Source organism: Etheostoma spectabile, unplaced genomic scaffold (assembly GCF_008692095.1).
Source record: "Etheostoma spectabile isolate EspeVRDwgs_2016 unplaced genomic scaffold, UIUC_Espe_1.0 scaffold00000980, whole genome shotgun sequence".
Taxonomy (NCBI): Eukaryota; Metazoa; Chordata; class Actinopteri; order Perciformes; family Percidae; genus Etheostoma; species Etheostoma spectabile.
The window spans coordinates 64,163-76,939 of record NW_022602672.1 but is presented as its reverse complement, the minus strand read 5'-3'; the positions used below and the strand labels follow the sequence as shown (position 1 = coordinate 76,939).

Sequence of the window (12,777 nt, the reverse complement as noted above, 5' to 3'; positions counted from 1 at the left end):
CTAGTCATCAGAAGTTCCTGGGTTCAAATCCCATCAGCACCTTGTTGTTGCAGAGATTACCTGTACTTGTTTTTAAGTTGCCTGCCAATCAGATGGTGTTGTGGGCTGGGCATTAAGTCTGACTCAGTGGTGAGTGAAATGGAGCAGCTGATTGACACAGAACTGTAGTGGAGCCAAAGTAGCGCATTTCTTAATTAATTTCATTAGTTATCAGGCAAATAGAACACCTTGTGGGTATATTATTGGTGTTTTTTGTGTAAATGTAACATGCCATTTTCATTTGCTACCAGGGTACTTTGACAGGGATTGGGTTGACATGATGATGACACGCCAAAAGAGGTAATCTCTCCAAGAAGAAGGTGCTGCTGGGATTTGAACCCAGGATCTCCTGTTTACTAGACAGGCACTTTAACCAACTAAGCCACAGCACCTCCACAAGTACCTACCCTATTAAGTCTTAATTTGTCTTTTACCTTGTATAAGCTAAACATACAGTATACTGATGGGCAGTATTGGGAGTAACGGCTTAGCTCGCCTAGGCTTGGCGGATCAATCCTATCCAGTCAGTCTGCAGAAGAGGTAGAAGTACCTGGCAGGTCTCTCCCTTCAGCAGTTTGAGAACGCCAGCCCACTCCTTCCCTTTGGTGCTGATCATCCACATCTCACCCCCATAGAGCCAGTGAAGCTCGGTCTACCAGATGGACCAGTCACCATTCGAACCAGACTTGGGGGGAACGTTTCAGAGCCCAGCACGGATCGTAGAGCAACAGCTACGGCCGCAACAGTGCCTTCTGACGTCCACTGTTCCTTCCAACATGGAGCTCTTCCAGATTGTTGAGAATCTCTTGCAGCTGAATGTTCTGCCACACAGAAATGAGAAAGTGGTAACCAGGTCAAGACAAGACCAGGAGTCAGTAAGTCTGCTTGAAGAGAAGATTACGGGTGTGGAGGTAAACAGAATACTCCGCTATGCTGTAACAGTTTCCCTAACTCACCATGCAAGGGAAAAGTACAACGCATATAAATTAAAGTAATGGGTGGATCTCTGATATCTATCGGCTATAATTTAAACATGTAAGTTCAGATTTTTTTGTTCTGCAAGCTTTCACCTTTTGCCCCATATTTCCCTTCATATGAGTCAGAGCCAGCAGCACTAAGGAAGAGCAGCCTCTCCTACGGCGAGTGGTGGCGACCCACGGGGAAACTTTGGTTTCCCAGTCAGTTCCAATAGTACAGGTGAGAAAGTGGTGGATAAAACGAGGACTGAGTGTCGGCGTTGTTGGTACGTGAGTGGAAATACATCCAACATGTTAACACATATCCAACGCCATCATCCAGACATGCCAATCACTGGAACGAGACAAAAAAACTGTCCAACGTCTCCTCCCTACAGTGGTTAACCAGCCTTTAGATCCAAATACAAATAGCGCCAAAAAATCCCTGAATCAATCAGGATTTACACATCACCTTCAATGCCTCGTATCCACTCGTAGAGTAACCTGGCTTCAAGTATTTGCTGTATGTACTCAAACCTCGTTACAACATGCCATCCCGTCCACCGGGACTTCAGCGTACCGTTCCACTCCTTTAATACATGTCAATCAAGCTGAGCCTGTAAAGGCCACACAGTGTCATTAGTCAAGTGGAAACACCTGTGGGAGTGGAACATGGATGTATAGAGATGGGCTTTCAAACAATGCACCTTTTTGACATGTCAAAGTAGGAAACGCAAAGGTAGAAATAAAAATGAATTATGGCTTAACTCAGTTTTCATTTTTACACTGGACATGAGGCATTACAAAGTCAAGAAAGTAGTTGTTAGCCCTTTCAAGTAACCTTGTCCACCATGGACTAAACATACTTCAAGACTGATTGTAACTTCAGTTAATTAGAAAGCTCAGCATGTTTTATTAGCTTAACTCATATTAGTTTTACACATATCTGCTACTACCACTCTGATCATATTCCCTTCCTCAATACTCCTTTAAGAAGCAAAGAACAATCATCAATCACAGAGAGCATATGAGGTGAATCATTACTCTCTGTCAGCTTCACGCTCAGAAAGGAATATCACGACTCATCATCGTGGTCAGCGAGACCAAACACTTTAGAAACACATTCCTCAAGTCAGAAACTCTAGAAACGATTCCCTGAAAGTATAGTCTTAGAGTGATTATAGAGTTTATTATTATTATATATATTAATAAATATATATAATAATAATATAAATATATATAATAATATTAATATTTATTATATTATTATTATTATTATTATAGAGTGATTGTCACTCAGGGTTCAGAGGGACAGAAGCTAATCGTTACGTACTCCAGATGACTCTGAGGTGAGAAAATCTATTTAGATCTTTAAGAAGGCCGATATGTAGATTGAATTAGATTTTCAGTCACTGTTGTCTCAATACTTCAGTGTCAGCCTACTTATTCTCTACAATAAATGCTCCAGTCCTTTCTTTGCATTAAACACCAGTCAATCACAAGTGTTACATGTGAATGATCAATGTGTGAGTAATCAGGAAGCTCACATAAAAGATAGTTGCAAGGTCTACCAAATGTTTAACTTTACAAACCGTAAGCTGTTGGAGCCTTGGTTGCCACCTTCCCTCAAAACGTCAATCACAGATTTTCCAGCCACTGAGAGCACCAGAGGTTAATGGATCAAAACCATTCTCTGCTATTTCTTATGCTATCAGCATTAAGTCTATTTCCAGTCTGTTAACAAAGCATCTGTTGCTGCAAGTGTCTGATGTGAAATGTCTCCACTTGCAGGAGAGTAAACTTAATGGCATGTCAAGTTTCAATAAATATAAAAATGGAAGCTACAATGCTCATAACCGCCATGACACCCATAAAAACTGGACTGTAATACAATAAATATATTACAGTACAAGTACATAAATACAGTAAAATAGAAACTGTAAAACATGTACATGTAAAGTGCTTGTGGTCCTGTCTGATAGTCTGAGGTATAAAAGACAGAGCATACTGCTTAGTTTGTATCACAGGAGGTCTTAGTCTACCACTACGTTCTATAACCCTACCAGTCAGATTACCACAGGAGGTAATATCTTCTGCAGCTCTTTTAAAGACTCTACCATAATACCTGCTGGAGATGCCAGGTCTTCATACATGTAAAGCATGAGCTCTACCACTGAGCTACATCCCCTGAAGATTTTCAGATTTTTATTACTTTTTTCTGAGATAGACTTAGACTTATCTTTATTAATCCTTTAGGGATGACTCCCACAAGGAAATTGAAATATCACTGAAAGAAGAAACCTGGGTAAAACATGTAATGTTAATGTTGTATATGGCTTCAAAACCTGTAAATGCAACTGGGGTGGATGGAAATCAAACCTGGGGTAAATGCTTGCACTGCTATGGTATAAATAATAAACACACCTTTTCCCTTTCTGCTGGACAATACAACGTTCACGGCAAATTTTGTAACACAGAATGAAAACAAATGCTTGGACGGGTGGCTTCCAGTACCTATGAGACAACCCAGTACCTATGAGACAACACAATATTGTTCATGAAGGCACATCTGACAAACATCTGAAAGTCAGTGTATTTTCTGCATCAGTTGTGTTTGGCTGCAATGGATGGGAAAATTTCGTAAAAACTAACAATTAGGTTGTCAATCTTAATAAAAACAATGTATGTGGAGATCTATGTACTCACACAAAGGCTAAGATCGACCCTAGATGCTTTGTAATGACCCCATGAAAAGGCCAGGACAAAACATCGTTGAAGGTTGAAGGAATCATGAGAATATGACCACAACAAAAAAAATGAGAATTCAATGATGGTGGTTGTTAGTATGAATGTAAATGTGCTGTATTTACACAGCAACTACATCATACAGGATACATTCACCATTCTCACACATTCACACACTGTGGCCGAGGACAAGGTGCCACCTGCTCATCAGATATACACTCACACACATTCACACACCAATGCACAGCATCAGGGGCAACCCGGGGTTCAGTGTCTTGCCCAAGGACACTTCGACATGGGACTGCAGGGCAAGGGATCAAACCATCAACCTTCCCTTTGGCAGGCAACCACTCTGCCACTGAGTCACAGCTGACCTTAGTTAGTGAGTGTGAGGTAGGGTGTCAGTGATTTATACTGGACAGTGTAAAACTAACAAAGATGAGCGGGAGAGGTGCTGGACTGAGAGACCTCTAGGGCAATCACAGATGCACAACCAATTCACTGAGTGAATGCGTTCAGAAAATGACGAACATTGTTCAGAAAGCTTTATGTAGCTTCATTTGACCATAACTATTAACAACCTGAAAGAAATTAAGTCTCTGGAAATATTATGCCCTAAGCAATTAGACAAAATAGTGCAATGTAATTTTGAACCGCTCCTAGAAAGAAACCCATAGCCAGCCAGTGAATTACCTACTGTAGATGGTGGTCGGCATGCCAACAAGGCTTGAAAATGTGCACATGGTGATTCAGAGGAGATTTAAGAGTTTAAAGTGTAAAGTAGCTAAATTTTCTAAATTAACCACCTACAGTGCCAACGAGAGCTCTTCTATAATATTACCGGGTACACAATAGCTATTAATGTTCAGCGGAGCTCAATCAATGTGTGCTCGATGTGTGCAATCGATTAGCTTTACTCTGATGTTTCTGCTAGCGCTATGTGTGTGAATGGGTAGTTAGCACATTGTTCATGTGTTGTATAGTTACAGATAGCTTAGTATGTTATGGATATTTGCAGCTGAAGAGACTAAGCTTCTGTCTTTTTCTTTCTGTTTAGTTGTCACTCGACAATTTCACCTGCCTGAAGATAATAAAAGGAGCAAGATGCTCGTTGTCCTGGCTCGTGAATTCGAGTTTGGCTCGCTGTTAAACTGTGTCAACGTACTGGAAGTGCATAACACATAGGGAGAACAGTATAGTCATAATCTCTTGATGCATCACCCTTTCAGAGTGTCTACCATTGTGTCACCAGCAAAAAAGATTAGCAGAGGATGGTTTTGATCCATCAACCTCTGGGTTATGGACCCAGCACACTTCCACTGTACCACTCTGCTGAAATTCACCCCAGATGGGACTTGAACCCACAATCCCTGGCTTAGGAGGCCAGTGCCTTATCCATTAGGCCACTGGGGCTTTACATTTTTCAATTTACCAGTTCAGGAGAAATACATATACTGTTCTGGAGACGTAACGAAAAAGTAACCTTGACCTTTGACCTCCAAAATCAAAATCAGTTCATCCTCGACTCCAAGTGGTTATGCATGCCAAATTTAACATTGAACATTTAAACCTCCAAAATCTCATCAATTGATCTGCGAGTTCATGTAAACTTTTTTGTCAAATTTAAAGACAGTCCCTCCCGGGGGTCCTGTGTTATCACATTCACAAGAATGGGAAGTGCGTACTAGAGGCTGACATTTTTTCGTGAATCCCACGGGTCATAGACAGACATATTTACTATTAATCACGGGATTTGGACGGTACAGGATAAATGTTTAACGGGAGCAGACGGGAGCGGGAATCAACCAATAGCAAAGACAAAAAATAAATCTAAATGCACCTAAATGGAAAAAAAAGTAAATACACCGTTTTGTAGTTTCCTTTTAATACGCCTACAATGTAACGCAATTAAAAAATAACTACACGACCCAGCCGTCCCAGAAGCCATCAGTGCTTTTTGTCACGGCTTACCGCCGTAATTCAAAGAGCAGTGATGGAGGGAGCTAACAGCCGCGGAGAAGTCGATGTGTAAACAATAGCAGTGCAAGCATTTTGCCATGGTTCAATGTCCAGCCACCACCAGGTTTTGAAGCCATATACAATATTAACGTTACATATTCCACCCAGGTTTCTTCTCTTATTCAGTGATCTCACAAAAAAGTCCAAAAAATCTGAAAATCATTAGGGGCTGGAGCTCAGTGATAGAGCACATTTTCAGTCTCAATGCCCAGATGTGTTACAAGATTTGAAGTGAACATTGCATTGCCCAGTGATGGTGGTATAGTGGTGAGCATAGCTGCCTTCCAAGCAGTTGACCTGGGTTTGATTCCCAGCCATCGCAGTAGCTTTCTTTGAGTGATGTTACTTGCTTTATTTTACAAGAAGTCAGCAGAAAGGTTACTTGCCCAACCTGGTTTAATAAAACCTTAGATCTCTTTGTACGATTATGGCCAAAATTAAAATCATGTATTAATAATCATGTATCACGATTATTTGTTGACTTTCTACTCCAAATTGCTGGAAAGGAAGGTTTCACCAATTGTTGAACCTCAGGTTGGCAGTGGCGGGATTTGAACCCACGCCTCCAGAGAGACTGGAGCCTTAATCCAGCGTCTTAGACCACTTGGCCACACTACCTACATGTATAAGCTCTCCACATCGTGACAAACACCGGCATCGTAACTAATGGTATGCTTGTTAATGTTATTGGGGAAAAAAAACCTTTGCAAGGAAAAAACCATTACTTTATTAAAAACTGCCAATATTTTATTAAAAAATGTTATCACACTTTGTCATTTTTCTCTGGCATTTTTTCATAACTGTTCATAACTTTTCTTTTGCCTGTATCTATCTTTTATTGTCTGTAAAGCGACCTTGAGTGCTTAGAAAGGCGCTGTTAAATAAAATGTATTATTATTATTATTAACATTTTTCAATAAAGTATTGGTTTTTGCCTTGCGAAAGTTTTGTTCCAATAACATTAACATATCGTTACTTACGGTCCCTCTGCGTGTCACAATGCAGAGAAAAGTCCCAGCCATCGCAGTATCTTTCGTTGTGTGGTTACTTGCTTTTTTTGTCAAGAAGTAACCAGAAAGGATACTTGCCCAACCCGATTTGATTAAATATTAGATCTCTGTTATAGTACAAACAAGGGAGCATATCAATCAATCAAGCTGTCTCCACAAGGATCCACAAACACAAGCAGAACACTACGATTTGCAATTTGCTTGTGTCTGGTAACTTCTTGTAACCAATTGAAAAGTTTATGAACATTGGTCCAAACAGGTATTGCTCTGCTTTTCAGGTTGTCGTGGCTGAGCGCTTAAGGCGATGGCCTAGAAATCCATTGGGGTCTCCCCGCGCAGGTTTGAGTCTAAGTCTATCTCAGAAAAAAAGTCTAAAAACTCTGAAAATCTTCAGGGAATGTAGCTCAGTGGTAGAGCTCATGCTTTACATGTATGAGGACCTGGCATCTCCAGCAGGTATTATGGTAGAGTCTTTAAAAGAGCTGCAACAGATATTACCTCCTGTGGTAATCTGACTGGTAGACAGCACAACAAGCATTTTAAACATACATGGTACTATTTACAGTATTTTTTAACTGTAGTGTAATGTATTTAATGTTTTATGCTCCAGTTTTTATGGGTGTTACAGCAGGTATGTGCACTGTAGTTTCTATTTTTATGGATGAAAAAAAAATTCACATGCTATTAAGTTAAACCTTTAGCATTTCACTTGAGACACTTGCTTTGTTAAACATCAACAGACTGATACAAAGCCTAGGAAGTAGCAGAGGATGGTTTCAATCCAATGACCTCTAGGTTATGGGCCCTGCACACTCCCGCTGCGCCAAAGCTGGGGAACGATAGTGTGTTGGTGGGGGGGAAGAAAGGAAGAGGAGGGGGAAGTAGGGGGAAGGAAAAAGAAAGAAGAAAAGAGAGAAAAATGAGAAAATTGAAGACATGAAGGTATTTTAGCCCCCCATGAACACTTAAAGAATTTTTTTGATGTTTTTAAATTTTGTGGGCAAGCCACGGCTGGGATTCGAACCGTCAAACTGTGGAACATTAAGTCTACCGCCAGTCTAGACATTTTACTGCCCCCTACTGTCTTTTTAAATGAACACTTCTTAGTAATTTAATTGTCCACAAGGCAGATATTCCACCAGTTTCTTTCTTTCAGTCCAGTTTTCCAGTTTAAAAACTGTTTATTGCCTTATTTGGAAATCACTTTCCAGAATTTGGGGTGTTCCTCAGTTATAAAGCTGGGCTGGGTTGTAAATATTGAGACAATAAATAATAATTGCAAATAAATAATTATTGTTAAGTTCTTCCCCACAGAAAGGCTGGGGAAAGGGTCAGCCGCCACAGACAAGCGGCTTGGCAGGTCCAGACCCTGCATCACCACCATGCTGTCTTGCCTCTTCACCGTCTTATTGTGCCACTGCACTAGGGTGGTGTGGCTCACGTCCACCAGCTGCAGGGTGGTTCGTCTGTAGTCCTCCAGGATAAGGTCCCATCTGGATCTCTTCTTGGGACTGCGGTGGATGGCACAGAGCCGGACAAAGATGATTTCCACCAGGCGGCAGCAATCTGGCCATTGGGCAAGCGGGGCAGTGGTGGTGAGGGCATGCCGCTTTACACTCTCCACCCCTGGAGTGAACTCCTGCCTCCTCTTTGAAGACTTGAACCTCCCTGTGTCCAACCTAGTCTTGTGTTTGGCAGCAAAGACAACCCGTTGCTTGTCGTAGTCTAGGAAGTTCTGCCACAGAGCGACAATATTGCTCACCTGAGAAAGACAACATACAAAGAACAGCACATGAGAAAACAAAAACAGTCAAGTTTGGACATTTGTGACAGAGAACAGAGGAGAAAAAACAAACAAGACGATATAAGTTCCTGACCTGCTGGTTGGTGAGGGATGGTTGTGCAGCTCCACTAGATATTCTGCCAAGCTGTCCACTCTGTCCATGCCTGGCACACCGGACTCATCCACAGCCTGGTGAAACAAGGAGGAGAATTTTGAGATGAGTGAAGTTGGGACAAAACAAAATAACAGTGATGTTATTTATTAGCAAATTAATATGCTTTACATACCCCAGACACATCCGCAGCCATGGAGGAGACGGCAGGCTGTATAGGAGCAGCCAAGGAGGAGGCAGCAGGCTGGTGGGTCAGGATCAGCCGCAACATTTTCTGGTGCAGCAGGTCCAGCTGGTTCTGGACAGTCTGAGAGATTGACAAGTAGTTCAGAGAACACACAGTGCACCTGAGTGTCTCTGTTGCCATCAGGTAATACCTGTCCATGTCCAGGACCTTCCGAGCCCTCTTGTGGACACCGTAGCCCGTCAGCTGTTTCCCACGCTCAGGGCAGTTTACCCTCACCTTCCACAGGTGGTAGGGCACCCACACCATCAGCCGATGGGTGAAAAAGCGATCTGGTGTCGGTGTCTGGTGGTATATGAGTGCAGGGACCGGGGGTTCATACCACAGCTTCAAATCTTGCTGCAGTTTGCCAGAGTGGAAAATGGTGTTAGAAATGATGTTTTTCCGCATCTCTCCTGGCAACCAGAAAGAAGCTGCAGCCCCAGCAGTAGCTGGGTGAACTCCTCCAGGTTCACCCTGTTAAGAAGACAACAACAAATTACTAATGTATGGCATGAATAAAGGCTACACTAAGCACAACTTACACAACAGCCTGGCCACTGAACAGACACTGCTGTACTTACACAGGCTTCTGCCATGTTGGTGTTCACAGCAGGGTTTGAGGACCTCACAGAGGATGAAGAGGGACTGGGAGTCCTCACAGAAGATGGGGCATGGCTCGGGGTCCTCACAGAGGATGAAGAGGGACTGGGAGTCCTCACAGAGGATGGAGAGGGACTAGGAGTCCTCACAGAGGATGGAGAGGGGCTGGGAGTCCTCACAGAAGACGGGGCGATGCTTGGGGTCCTGACAGAGGATGGAGAAGGACTTGGACTCCTCACAGAGGATGGAGAGGGACTGGGAGACCTCACCGGAGAGAAAGAAGGGCTGGGGCTCCTCCTAGTCACTAAATTAGGCTTTAGTGTGGCAGACTGTGATCCACCAGAGCGTGATTTAGTGAACTGAAAAGACAAACAATATTAATTTGATTGTATCAAATACAAAACCACGTATATGTATGAAATATGAGTTATTTAATAAATTAATCACCATTGACAAACTTGGAGGGGGGTGCAGGAAAGATGGTGGCACAGCAGCCGTTGCCCCAGTGGTCGAGACCAGAGCAGCAGACTGCGAGGCTGCGGCAGGAGGCTGAGTGGTGGGCTGCTAAAGCAACAGCATTGTGATGCGTGATATAACAGCAACAGCACTGCAGCAGACATGAGATGTGAGATTAATCATAATGATACATCATTTTAAAACAGATCACCTTAGTGCAGTGAAATCCACAATTACAGGCCACTGACCCTCCAAACAGAGTGGTCTGTCCACGGGCCTGCATGTGACATTTCTCAACCTGAAACAATCACAACCCTGTTTAGACTGGGGTGTACAGTCATTTGTTTTATTCATAGTATCTGCACTATTGTATGGTATAGTTTTTGAAGTTATCATTATATATTGCCATATTTGCCCTCAACCTTGCCACTACCTAGATGATTAGCAAAGAATAGGCTATGTCATGGCAAGTTAGTTACATATTGTTTCTCTATTCAAAGTAATATTGAGAGTAAAATATGTAGATCGTAACATCAGTTTGTTTACATGAGACAAACTAGCCATAATAAGCTACAGATTCCAATTTACCCAGGTGAGCTCGATTTTCAAGCCACACGCCTTTGCTTTAGGACTTTTCGAGGTTGCGCTGCACATGTATGCCTATTAGGGTATTTTCCTGTTACTCAGAAATTGGTAATAAGAACTATTTGGCATCCAAGAAAATTTCGGAACTGATGATGTATCAGTCATTTTGCTGGTGGTTTCTTGGTCACAGCAACAAGCTTGATCTTTGACATACAGTTGCACGCCACGTATCACAAAACTGTTGGGTGCGGCCTTATGTATTTGCTTGTATTACATCAAGTGACCTGCATACCAATGACTGTAAAGATTAATATGTACATGGTTTGCAGAACTGTACCTTCTGATAGATATAAGGCCACTTGGGTTATCTTTGGGCTGCTCTGTGGTCTTCTGCAGAAGGATAAATCCCAGAGTTGGCTCTCTCCAGGTTATTTAAGCAGCAAACATCCCTGGGTGGACTTGAACCACCATCCTTTCGGTTAACAGCCGACTGCACTGACCTATTGCGCCACAGAGACTGCACCTGGCTCGTGTTTTTTTAAGCTTCAAGCATTTGCTTTATGGCTTTTTAAGGTTGAGCTGCACATGTATGCTTATCGGTCCGTGTACTTAGCGGTCAACGGATTTTCGTTTTGAAATGAAAAAAACAAAAACGAAAAACAGCCAGTTTCCCAATTACCATATGTAAATAGGGAAACAAAAAACGAACAACAACCCGATTTTCGTTTTTTTTGTTTTGATATTAAAAAACAGAGAACAAAAAACAATCTTGTCATCCTATTTTCTTTGATGAGTTTATGGATGGAAACCGGAAAATAAAATACGGGTGCATACGTCTCATTTCTCAATTTCACAATGTTTTTTTTCGTGACCCGGAAGCGATCGCAAGTAGTTTATAAAAGTGGTAAGCGGTTGAATGCTGGATACCCGGAAGTCATTTTGACATCAATAAGACCGTCGTAAAAATGTTTTTAGATGTATATGCTAGTTTTATATTTTGAAAACCAAAAGAATGGAACGTCTTGTGGGGATGTAGCAGCTGCGTTGGGTTCACAGTTTGGACCTTTACGGGGGTTTTCTGAGAGCAGTGTGCGGAGGTGGTGTACTGAGCAGGGACTTGTCAGGGACTTCTGTCCTGACGGCCAACTCGAAGTTGAAATTGGTGAAAGTATTGCTGAGGTAATTTTTTTTAATGTTTTTTATCTCAATCGCCGTTAACCGCTTTTGTTAAACATACAAATTAATGTTACTCTTAAAGTAAATAAAAAGCTGACCACAGCTAGGCCAATGCATTTCTTTTTAGATTAGATTAGATTAGACTAGGGTGACAAGACGTCTCCGGTTTTTGGGGACAGTCCCCGGTTTTGGGGACCTGTCCCAGGGTGGATCTTCCCCCGGAAATGTCCCCGGTTTTCACTGTGACCGACCCGAAATTGGAATGAAAGAAAGAAAACACCGACCAAACGGAGCCGATCGAGCAGCGCTGCTCAGAACTTTAGAGATGTTTTAGAAAGCCGTATTGTATGATGCTAAAATTACTGATTATTTACATGGAGTCTGGTAGGCCTTTTTATCTTAAAATATTAGGACTTTTAGTCTTCAAATATTAGGACTTTCTATCTTGAAATATTAGGACTTTTAGTCTTGAAATATTAGGACTTTCCATCTTGAAATATTCGCCTCTGAGGTGTAGTGGAGTGGAGAAAGAAGTAGCAGCAGGGGTGAGTCTAGGGTCAGACCTTGGGGGGGGGGGGGCAGAAAATGTCCTCGGATTTTGTCTGAGAAATCTGGTCACCTTGGATTAGACCAAACATGTTATTTGATATATCAATAAATAGTACATCAGTATTTCCAAGAATGCCTTAATCACTTTATTACTAAATAGAATGTTTAGGATAACAATAAACATTTAAACTAAGTTTCACTCCTGCTCCCAGACTGGACCGTCTTTCGGCAGAAAAATGATGACAGGCTATCTATCTGCAAAAGGGGTTAAAGCATCTGTGGGCAGAGTGGGCGCCGTGTTGAGACGTATTCATCAACCCTACCACATTGCAAGACAGCAGGTAAGGTCATAGCATTACTGCGTTTCAACAGAACATATCTGGACCCTGTTTCAAGAAGCAAGCTTAACAAACTCTGAGCTTTACCTTGAGCTCTGAGTTTTTGAGAGGTAAAACTCAGTTTTCGGTTTCAGCTGAAAGAAGTAGTTCAATGAACACTAAGTACGGTATTTTGAAGCCGAT

The 12,777-nt window shown here is 42.1% G+C and overlaps 3 non-coding genes across 3 annotated transcripts; all 3 read right to left on the bottom strand.

Annotated features, from left to right (window-relative positions):
• Positions 1-357: 357 nt before the first annotated feature.
• On the bottom strand, positions 358-431 carry trnat-agu (transfer RNA threonine (anticodon AGU)). Its single transcript has one exon. It is a non-coding gene; the product is annotated as a tRNA-Thr (tRNA).
• Positions 432-1,949: 1,518 nt separating this feature from the next.
• Positions 1,950-2,166, bottom strand: LOC116674730 (small nucleolar RNA U3). The gene has a single exon (XR_004328206.1). It is a non-coding gene; the product is annotated as a small nucleolar RNA U3 (small nucleolar RNA).
• Positions 2,167-5,080: 2,914 nt separating this feature from the next.
• On the bottom strand, positions 5,081-5,153 carry trnar-ccu (transfer RNA arginine (anticodon CCU)). Its single transcript has one exon. It is a non-coding gene; the product is annotated as a tRNA-Arg (tRNA).
• Positions 5,154-12,777: the final 7,624 nt, after the last annotated feature.